The following is a 12,248-nucleotide window of genomic DNA, read 5'->3' on the forward strand; positions in this document are numbered from 1 at the left end:
AAGGAGGAGGAGGTGGTGGCGGCTTGATAGGGGGTTGAGATCCAACTATATCCTTTTTGGTAGCTTGTGTACCCCTCTTGGTCATCAGTGATCTTAAGCTGGACATCTCTTCTTCCTCGGCACTGGTATCAACCTGCGCAGTTACTAAGCCCTTTATACCAGAACTCTCGGTAGGTTCGTTTTCTTCGTCTGAGATGGTGACAATGTGGCTCACTATAGGTTTCTCTGCTTCCTCAAGCTGAAACTGATCTATTTCTTCCTCAAGAGATAGACATGGGGATGTGGGCTCTTTTCGAATGCTGGTTGCTACAGGTCGCACTGAAATTGGGACTGCTTTGTCTGGGAGTGTGTACAGGATGACGGAAGGGTCGTCCGGTAGATTGTTTGGGGTGAGAAAACTAGGCTTAGAAACGTCAATCCTTTTACGTCTCTTGTCGCCCGCAATGATTGCATTGTCGATCTCCTAGTATACGTTTGACAGAGGGTCGTACCCTAGGATAAGATGAGCAGCCCTCACTTGTAAGTCCTCATTCACAAACACCTCAGATCTCAAAACTCTGTTAAGATCCAAAATGCTGGTTTCGCTCAGTCGGGGCGATACGTGTTGTTTGTCTGCAAAGGACACATCCGAGAAGCCAAACATGATTAGACCTATAATAAAAATTGAACAAAGAGAATATTAAAATATGATGAATCTAAATGATAAATCTAGGAGAACTAAAACTCGGTTCAGGAAATCTAAATCCTATGGAGTCACACCTAGTTTTCCCTCTTTGACTGGGCAATGAGGACCGTCGTACCATCTCTCGGAGGCGATTAAGTAGTTGTCCTTCATGCCTTTGTTAGACTTGGGAAGGCATGATATGAGTCTAATGACGTTAGACCTAGACTTGAGGTAGTAGCCTACATTTTTCAGTTGGTGGCATTCATACAGATGGACAACATCGAGCCATGTGAGGTTCAAACTCATTTGCTCATTGAGAGCATCGACATAACCTAAAACTCTAAACATGTTAGGTCTACACTAGTCGGGGCACAATCTATGGTTACACAGGTATTCACTAGTAACGTTCTTCATGGGAAGTGTCATTCCACCCTCTAAAAAGGCGATTATAGAAATGACAACTTGCCCTTCTTTCCTAGAGTCGGCTATGGCTTCTGGGGGGCAGTACTTTAAACCCACTTATGAAGGAATGTGGTATTTAGCTCGGAAACCCTCCATGCCAGTGGTAGTATCTACTAAACACTTGAATCTACCCATTTGGTCAGGATAAAAGTGGGGATTTAGGGAGAGAGATAGTATGGTTAGTAACCGAGAAGAAATGAATTTGAGAGAGTGTGAGTACTTATAGGAAATGAGTGGACGATTCTTCGTGAACTTCTTTAGCGGAGAAAAAGAGGAGAGAGAGTGTGGATTTGATTGATTGTTTAAGTGATAGGTTTAATCGTGGTTTCCTAGACATTTTTGATGTATGGGAAACGGCATTGAAAGGAAGTTATCCCGCCTAACTTCTGAGGATGGACCCAAGCTGTTGGATGTACATCTCACCGTTGAACGTGGAAGACAGAGCGTTACTTGCAGCAATTAATGCGGGCGTTATGGGTTTATATAGCATTAGGAGCGGTTCAAACCAAAAAAAAAAAAAAAAGGTGAAACGACGTTCTCACGTGTCATAGTTTGAGAAGCATGTGAAGGTTCTGGTGTGGGGTTAAAACTTCACTTTTCTCCTTGGATGGGGAGAAAAACCAAGTTTTGAGGGGCTATTGTGGGGTCAGTTTGTTTAAAATATGCTCTTGGGCCTTGGGCCTGGTTCGGGGTATTAATTTTTTCCGAGCAGAGCCTTAAAGCCGACAAGTGGGTTGTTGGTTGTTAGGACATATGTGTTTAACTTGTTTAGAACATATGTCATTCATTATTTATGTAATTGGCTAATCCTTTGTCAAAACGCACTTTACTTATAATCGGGTAGATTTAGGATGAGATTAATGCTTCAAGAAACAAGGTTTCAAGATCAAGTGTTAAAGCCATGCAAGTCTGTCCAAGAAAACATTTTAGAAGTGCTCTTCATTAAAGCTCGACAGCTGGTTCGACAGCTGCATCTATCGAGCTTTAAGAAGCTGGTCTAGCCCCGAGGCTCGACAGCTACTCGACAGCACCTTGACACCTATAGCTGTCAAGATTTCAGAAAAAACAAATTCCTAGTTCTGTTTTGATTCTAATCCGTGGATGTGTCTTTGGGCCTTCTTTTCTCCTAACCCTAGACATATAAAAGGATTATTTTAAGGGCCGTCAAAGTGTGGCAAGTTGCACAAGCATTGAAAAATCCTTGTTCCTGCAAATTGTGACTTGAGACGAAGTTCTTGCCCTAGTTCATCTCTCTTGTAAAGAAGTTGTTGTGTCTTTGCACTGTAGGGTTTTGTAACCAGCATCTACGTGATCTTCATCGTGTAAATAAATTGAAGAACTTTGCAGCCAAAAATCTTCTCTAGTTGGTGATTGAAGTTGAGTACTAGGATCCGCGCAATTGGTTAGTCACGTACTTGGGAGCCTTGCATCAAAAGGAGAAATTGTCACTACAGAGAAGTCCAATTGGGCATTGGGGTAAGGGTTCAACTGTAGGTTGGTAAGGTACTTGAGATTCTTTTGCTTGTAACCGCTTGTTGTGATAATAGTGAAGTTTCGGGAGTGGTGACCTTAAATTCACCCGATGGGGTTTTTGCCATGTAGGTTTTTCCCATTTGTAAACAAATCACCATGTCATTTATTTTCCGCTGTATACTTTAGTTTATTGGTGATTTGTTTGTGCTACCATGCATTTGCATGTTAATTTGATTAATTAATAACTTGGCTAATTAATCAATTTAATCCATCACAAGGGGTCAATACGTTTTTGGCCTATCAAGTGGTATCAGAGCAGGCACACTTTGATTAGAATTTATCTTTGTGTGTGATCCATTGACCCCTATTTGTCATGGATAGAGGTCAGTCTCTTATTATATCTCCATTGTTTGATGGTACTAACTATGCATACTAGAAAGTACGCATGAGAGCTTTCTTGCAGTCTCTAGATGAAAAGGTGTGGCAAGCTGTGGAGATAGGCTGGACCAAGCCTAAAGAAGCGCCGGCCGATTGGGATAAAGCCAAGATCAAGGCGGCAAACTTCAACAGCTGAGCATTGAATGCCTTATTTAGCGCAGTCACTAATGAGGAGTTCAAGAAAATATCCTCTACTAAAACTGCTAAGGAAGCATGAACCATCCTCCAGACAACCTATGAGGGAACAAAGGCTGTCAAAGATTCGAAACTACAAAGGCTCACTACAAGCTTCGAAGAAATTAAGATGGAGGAGGATGAGTCATTTGATGAGTTCTATGCCAAGCTCAAGGACATAGTGAACTCAGCCTTCAATCTTGGGGAAACCATTCCTGAACCCAAGATTGTGAGAAAGGTGCTTAGATCTCTGCCTAAGAGATTCCATGCCAAGATCACGGCAATAGAGGAATCAAAGGATATTGACAAGATTCGTTTGACTGAGCTGGTTGGTAATCTGCAAACCTATGAGCTAGGGTTGACAAGAATTGGTAAGACTGGTAAAGGCAAGAGCATGGCACTGAAGACCAAGAGCAGTGAGACAAATGAGTCATCAGACGATGAAGACTCTAAGATGAAGTCCTACATCACAAGGCAATTCAAGAAATTCATGAAAAATGCAAATGGTCAAGGCTTCGGTCACATGAAACAAGAGTGTCCCACATATCTCAAGAGCATTGGGAAGAGCAAGGCACTAGCTGCTACTTTGAGTGACACTAAGCCTGAGGATGATTCCGACAATGAAGATGACGGAATTTTGAATGCCTTCACTGCCACTGTCAATCCTATTGAAGGGATTGTTAAAGATGTGGATGAAGAAGAGGAATTGGTGGAATCCAAGTTTGAAAAGATGGATGATCAAGATGATATCCATACAGCCTATGAGAAACTGCACAAGCTTTCTGGGAAGCATGAGAAACTCTACAGGCTAGCCACCAAGAAGCTCAGTGATGTGGAACTTAACCGTGAGGAACTTTCCACAAAGTTTGATGAAGCTAATCAAACTATTGGGGCACTGAGATTCAAAAACAATTTCTTGGCTGAGAAGATCAAGAAGCTTGAAGCGGAGACGTCTCAAGTTAGAGCTCAATTGGAGAGGGCATCAAGTGCGAAGCTGGATGAGATGCTCAGCATTCAAAAATCTGTTTCTGATCGAACAGGATTGGGGTATGAATTCTCTTCTTCTAATATTGTTTCTGATAGTACTACTGTTTTTGTTCCTCATGCTAATAATATTAAAATTGAGAACAATAATGTTAAAACTGAATTAGCAAGTGAGAACCTAGACAAGGGTAAATCTATCTTAGGAGCATCCCCTAAGCTTGAGAAGAAGGAAACTAAAAACCCTAGGATTAAGAAGGCTAACTCTCAAAAGCCTAAACAGAAGAAGCAGCATCTCTGTCATTATTGTGGTATTGCTGGTTATACTCAACTAAATTGCTATAAGTGGTTAGCCACTCACCAGAGCAATGGCATGATAGCATCTGGGAACCAGAATCAGTTTCAAACTTCTTTTGCTCCTCTTGGAGATCTTCTCAAAGCCCTTATATTCCTTTCGAACTTGAACGGTTTCAATTCTTCCCCTTCATCATCGGCTCAAAGGTTTGCTAAGAGGAAATGATCTTCCAAGGTGTGGAAGGAAAAAGGGTTCCAAGTGATTTATTCACTTTTTCTCTCTCTCTCTCCCCTTCTTGTTTTTGTTTTTGCATTACTTGTGTGTTTTGCTTTAATGTTTTTGAGTCAGTCTAGTTTTTTTTTTTTTTTTTTTTTCATTGCTTTGCTTTGTTTAACATGTTTTTGTTTGGTTATTTTCAGTTTTGCTTTATTTTGTTTTTCAAAATTAAAAAAAAATTGAAAAATACAAAAATAGTGTGTGTTTGTGTATATCGGTTCTTGTGAACCTTAAAATGGCCATTAAAACAGAGTTTTCTAAACTTTGTATCTCTTGTAGCTTAGATGAGCATTCTTATGCACAACTAAGCAAATGAGCTTTGTGGCTCTTTTTTTGTGATGAGTAAGGTTAAGTGATCTCTTGAACTTAACACTCGTATCACTCTTTTTGACGGGTAGGAATAGAAAATCCTAAGAGAATGGCATAAATAACCATCTCACCACTGTTACTCGCCAATCATAATATGACATCTGTATACTTCGGCATAGCAAAAGTGCAATGTCAATGACATCTGTATGCTTTGGCATAGCAAAAGTACAATGTCAAAAGCTTAACATAATTGGGTATTTCTTTTCTCTCATTTTATATACCCATGTATGGTTTGCTTAATAATAAGAAAATATGCAAAGAAAATAAAAAGCAAAAAGAACAAAAATGCCTTAAATATGATTGCAAGCGTGTTTTCTAGGAGATGTGGGAGTTATAGGATGTACCTCAAAGGTGATAGTCTCCATCAAACAGTTATGATTGTGTGTGAGTTAAAGTGATTTTCTCATATCTCAAATCGTCATAACATAAAGACACTTATGCAATCTTGCAATGTTTTCACACACAACACGCAATATTCTTTGCTACTCTTGATACATGTGCAGGTACAATGTGATTTGGCCATCACAAGGTTTACATGTGTTGATGTATGCTCACTAAACGGTCTTGACTTGTTTTTGAAATATAAAATCGGTTAGAGTTGTTCAGTGTGTGAGTGTGTATTTGGAGACCCCTGTGCTTAAAATTGTTGTTGAGAGATGATTTTGAGAGACTAATATGTTGATTGGATCATTGGCTGAGTTACATGCGTGATTGCATTCAGGTTGTGTTTTTCCCTTCTCGAAAAACTGTTTTGAAAAGTTGGCTTGACACCTCCTTGATACCTCCTCGACACCTGGTTGTCTGTCGAGCTTCTCAGCTGTTTCTTATCGCAATCTTGATAGCTTCTCGACACCTTCTAGATCGATCGAGAAACATTCTGTCCTCTTGATAGCTTCTCGACACCTTTTGGATCGATCGAGAAACCTTCTGACCTCTCGATAGCTTCTCGACACCTGGTGGATCGATCGAGCATCTGTTCTCGTGTCCTGTCTTGTTCCTCGACACCATCTCGATAGCTGGATCTGTTGACGTTGTATTTCTCGACACCTACCTCGATAGATGTCTCAACACCTCTCGATACCTGTATCTGTCGGGATTTACTGAGGTTCTATAAAACTATTCTGCGTGATCCAGTTCTCATTTCTATCAATCTCTCTCTCGACAGTTTTGTCTTTTCACCTTCCCAACCTCTCTCTCTCACTCCAAATCCTTTTCTCAAGGTTTCCTCAAGCTTCTTCAAGTTTTTCTTCACTTGGTAAGCTTATTTTCCCTCATTCTCATGCATTTCATGTTTTGAAACCTAGGTTTTGGGTTTAATGAAAAATTTTGGGGTTTTTCAAAATTGATGAGTTCTTGTTGAAATTTTGGGATGGGTCTTGTAGATTTGATCTTAAAAACTCCATGCATTGCATCTCATTCGCATTCTAACGACATTCTTATCCATTTAGATGTGTGCAATATGTTTGTGTACTGGTAAGATTGGATTAGGCTGAGCCCATGATGTTTTTCATACTGCATGTCCCATGTTCATGCATTCCCCATGCATACGTTCTCTCTTCAATATACTTGTTATATTTGAATTGTTTTTAGGACTTTTCTGAGTGTTTCTTTTTCCCCCCTCTCTTTCTGTTTACGTTAGTAGTGTCTATGGCACCAAAACGTAAGTCTATTCTGTCCTAGAACCCTCTTCGTTCTAGGGCCTCTTCATCTTCTGATCCAACTTCACTTTCTGTTCTGTTCCATGATGAGAAAGCCCATCAGAACTTCTCGGAGAACTTCTCTAAACGAGGTGTTCATTCGGAACGCCAAGTTGTTCTGGCAGACTTTGCCGACACTGACCTTCCCAATGTCTTTCACAAACGGGAATGGGAGCCACTGTGTGACATCCCGGTCACTTATCCTTACGTGCTAATCCAGGAGTTTTACTCCAACATGCATGGATTTGATTATTCAATACCTCTCTTTCTCACTTGCGTTCGAGGTACGCGTATAGTTGTCACATCGGAGTTGGTATTCGATGGGCTCCAGGTACCGAGGTTTGCGCATCTGACTACCCCGGTTGTGAGCATCTACGGACTGTGTCCAAAGACGAGATGATTTCCACTTTTTGTGAGCGCCCTTCTGATTGGGGTGAGCACCAGTTTACGTCATGTCGACCTTTTGCTAAAGGTCCTCGTTTCTTAAACATGGTGATGACTTTTGTCTTGCATCCTCTCTCTCACTACAACTTTATCACAGAGCCTCGTGCTCATTTTCTGTTGTCTCTTATTGAGGATCTTACCATTGATTTTCCTTCACATTTCATCATTTTCTATCATAGATGTGTATAAGGATACGGCTACCCATGATAAGCTCATCTTTCCTTCCACTATCACGAGGATTTTACGCCATTTTTCTAACCCTTTTCCTGTCTCCAACCCTTTTTCTGTCATGGTTGCCATAGATGCCGCTACCGTAAAACGTAGTGAGGCACAGTTTAGGTCGCGTCAAACAGGTCCTGCAGCTCCTTCCTCCCGTTCTGCTCCATCCAGATCTGCTCGTGCTTCATCCACTCCCTCCTCTTCTTCGAGCGATGTGTCACTAGGAGATATCATGGCGCAGCTTCAGCGCATGGATGATCGCCTGAATACGCTCTCTATAGAGTTGTATCAGGTGAATGTTCGTGTTGGTCGCATTGCTAGGCGACAGGTGAACATGGGTGGTTTTGCTCTCGAGGTTTCTCCTCCACCACCTCCTGTGGCTTCCACGTCTGGGGATGATGATGGTGATGACAATGATGCTTCGGATGGTGATGATGATGGAGATGCTAGCTTTATCGATGAGATGTCTACTTAACACTCTACCCTTTGTCACTCGTGACAAAAAGGGGGGAGTAGTTTTAGGGTTATGAGAGTAGTCATACTTAGGGGGAGAGCTTGTATAGGGACATCTTTTTTATAGGGGGAGTGTTGAGTGCTGAGGGATGTAGTGAAGATCACTTGTATCTTTTTCTTTTCTCTTCTTTAGATACATATTCTTCTTGTACCTAGGTCTTGTGACCATTATTACAAACATTGTGCTCATTTTGTTATATATATATATATATATATATATATATATATATATATATATATATATATGATGATGATGTATGTTTCTTTCACCTATCTCTGCATGTGTTGTTTCCTTTCTCTCTTTATACACATGTTTCTTTATTTGTATGCAATCTATTATTTCTATTTCACACTAAGATGCCTTGATGAGTTTTGTTTAAAGTGTTTCAGAAATACAGGTTGTCAAAGTCTACTTGTTATAAACTCTCTTCTTGCAAAGTTTTTCAAGAGTTTGTGTTAGGATAGATTTTATTGTATTCAACAAGTGAATATGAGTTGAGTGATTTATGACTTCTCTCATATGTTCATTTGTTGGTTGTGGTTTTGTCACGGATTTCCAAAGGGGGAGATTGTTAGGACATATGTGTTTCACTTGTTTAGAACATATGTCATTCATTATTTATGTAATTGGCTAATCCTTTGTCAAAACGCACTTTACTTGTAATTGGGTAGATTTAGGATGAGGTTAATGCTTCAAGAAACAAGGTTTCAAGATCAAGTGTTAAAGCCATGCAAGTCTGTCCAAGAAACAAGTTTAGAAGTGCTCTTTATTAAAACTCGACAGCTGCATCTATCGAGCTTTAAGAAGCTGGTTTAGCCCCGAGGCTCGATAGCTGCTCGACAGCACCTCGACACCTATAGCTGTCGAGATTTAAGAAAACAGATTCCTAGTTCTGTTTTGATTCTAATCCGTGGATGTGTCTTTGAGTCTTCTTTTCTCCTAACCCTAGACATATAAAATGATTATTTTAATGGCTGTCAAAGTGTGGCAAGTTGCATAAGCATTGAAAAATCCTTGTTCATGCAAATTGTGACTTGAGACGAAGTTCTTGCCCTAGTTCATCTCTCTTGTGAAGAAGTTGTTGTGTCTTTACACCGTAAGGTTTTGTAACCAAGCATCTTCGTGATCTTCATCGTGTGGATAAATTGAAGAACTTTGTAGCCAACAATCTTCTCTAGTTGGTGATTGAAGTCGCGTACTGGGATCCGCACAATTAGCTAGTCACGTACTTGGGAGCTGTGCATCAAAAGGAGAAACTGTCACTACAGAACAAGTCCAATTGGGTATTAGGGTAAGGGTTCAACTGTAGGTTGGTAAGGTACTTGGGATTCCTTTACTTGTAACCGCTTGTTGTGATAATAGTGGAGTTTCGGGAGTGGTGACTTTAAATTCACCCGGTGGGGTTTTTGCTATGTAGGTTTTTCCCATTCATAAACAAATCACCGTGTCATTTATTTTCCGCTGCATACTTTAGTTTCTTGGTGATTTTTTTGTGCTACCACGCGTTTGCATGTTAATTTGATTAATTAATAACTTAGCTAATTAATCAATTTAATCCATCACAAGGGGTCAATACGTTTTTAGCCTATCATTGGTAAAAAGATTATAGGGACTTGTCCGAGGAGGGACATCTCCTCGGCTTGGTTAGGTAAAGATCAGGAGATATGCTAAGATGTTCAGAATGAGATTCTAGTAGGTTTGGAATATGGTGATGTGTTCTACAAGGGAGCAGAGAGGAAGAATGGATAGGAAATATCTTGAAGAAAGCTGCTACCACCGCATTAAAGGCTCTGCACCTACCTCTCTAGCCGCATGGGGAAATGACCTCTGAATGGTAGTGACCAGCTTTACAGCTATTGTTTGAAGACTTCAAGAGGGTGGTGGATGGGACAAGTATCTAAATTGGTGATCTGTGCTACACATGGAAGAATAAGAGTGATATAAAAGAACGAAAAAGGCATTAGAGTTGGGGATCAGACAAATAAAGAGAAAAGAAAAGCACTGTACACATCATCTTCAATTTTAATCTATTGTTTGAAGAATGAAAGGCAATACAAGTCATCCTCGGCTTACATCCGAGGAGAATTTCTGTTATTTTTATTTATTGATTGTGTAAATAGTGGCAATCTAGCCCACCTATCTGTTGTCCAATATCTATAAAACCTAGGTTTCAAGCCCATGCTCTACAAAAATTTGATTGTATAAGGCTTTTTGGGTCTGAACCCATCACACAGTTGGGTCCGAGTACAAATTGTGCACTTACAACAGCAATTAACATTTTTATTTTACTGTGCTTTACACCAGCAAGTAGAAGAAAATCTCTTTAGGATTTCAAAATTTTAGTAGTTACTCATTTGGTGTAGGCGGGGATTGAACCCCAAATTTATTATACAACTATTAGAGATTTTACCAGTTGAGCTAACTGAAACCCATTAACTCATTTGTTGTTGACTTAAATGATTTTTCCCTTCCTAGTGCATGATTGAGTTCTCAAATTAGTAATACGACTAAAATTAGAATGCTTTTTTTTTCTTTGTTGGAGCGGCTTAAGATACCCATTTAATTAGGCATCATCTACTAAAATTTATTAAACAATCCACAATATCTTTGGTAGATGGATAAGGATAATGAGGGGGTGTTTCGGAGAGTAGTTTGAGTTATGTTGTTTGGGTGTTTTTGATATACGTGTGGGTGAAAATTTGTGTGAAAATTTGTGTAATGTTGTTTAATATGGGTGAAAATGTGTTAAAACTAAGGTGCCAAATAGGTCCTGATTTGCTAATAAGGGGTTTGTTGTTACGAAAAGCAGACGTCCACATTGAAGGATAAGGTATCTATAGAATTTACGAAAAGCGAACGTCCACTCGAGTTTTCAAAACCTACAATTTGATGTTTTAGGAACGCTTGAAAGGAGTCTTATATGAAGTGATGCATAGTAATAGTTATTACTTAACTTTTAGGCTTTTAGCTATAAGTTGGCATATGAATAAAATGTCTTAAAATACGTCAATTTGATTCCTAATTTTTTAGTGCTGTGCCAAAATAGTCATTGTCGTTAAAAATTCTGACATGTCTAACGCATATTTTTGAAACCTGAACCAAACCCTCCGATCAAGCCGAATTGACCCTGAACCATTAACAAGTTCAGTTTTTTAAACTAACAAAACCAGAGATCTTCATTTTTCTATGAACCTCTCGAACCGCAGTCAAACCACCCATTTTTCAAAACCAGACACGGGTTTGATGATCTTCCAAGGCCAAGATCTCTCACATCAAATCTGTTGAGAAAAAAGAAAAGAAGAAGAGAAGAGATCCACCAGATCTATTTGTCTAGTTAAGAAAGAGTGAGAGGCAAAGGAGAGAGAGATGAGCGGGGGAGAGACAAAGAAGATTTGTTTTGCACTTCTATTGGATTACTGGCCTTCAGTTTTGTTTGTTTCAAAACCATTGAAGAGAGTGACTGAGAAATGAGGGAGAGAAAGAGACGAAGTATACTCTATAGGCAAAACAGAAAAAGAAAAGAAAAGTAAAAAGGGGTTTGACGACCAAAATGGCAAAATAACACTATTTACCAAAATATATATCAATCTACCACTGTTTCGGAAATATATGAGGATCTACCACTAATTGGGAACTCGAGTTTTAGGAAATCGAGTTCCGCACGGTGCTCAATTTCATAGAAATCGAGTTCCACTTGAGATTGCCACTGTGACAATGGCTGAGCTAGAATTTTGCAAATAAAAAATGCGACGTTGAACTCGATCTCAGTGAAATCGAGTTCTTCTTTATAGTACTCGAGCTTAGGGAATTCAAGTACCTTGTTTTTTTACTTTTTGTTTTGTTTCATTTTTCTACATTTTTGTTTTTTTTTTTTTTTTTTTTTATCTCTCTCTCTCTTTCTTTCTTCTTCTATTAGTCACAGACTCATAATCCTCTCTATTCTCAAAGCTTTTCACCAGCATGGGTCTGTTGGCATGGGGTCATGGGCGTTTGGCAGATCGAAGTGCGTGGCGTGATGGGGATGTGGCAGATCGGCGACTCATTGTGGCGTTGGTTTCTGAGTTTGGTACGATGGTGGGTTGTGGTTGGGGATGTGACAGATCGGCGTCTTTTGGTGTCGTTGGTTGCTGGGTTTCATTCAGTGGTTACTAGGCTTGGTTCCGACAGTTTGTTTGAGTTTTGATTGCTAAGGTTTTGGATTTTTTTCACCGTGGTGGTGGTGGAGGCGGTTTGGGTTTGAGT

The sequence above is a fragment of the Castanea sativa genome, chromosome 1 (genome assembly GCF_040712315.1).
Source record: "Castanea sativa cultivar Marrone di Chiusa Pesio chromosome 1, ASM4071231v1".
Classification (NCBI taxonomy): Eukaryota; Viridiplantae; Streptophyta; class Magnoliopsida; order Fagales; family Fagaceae; genus Castanea; species Castanea sativa.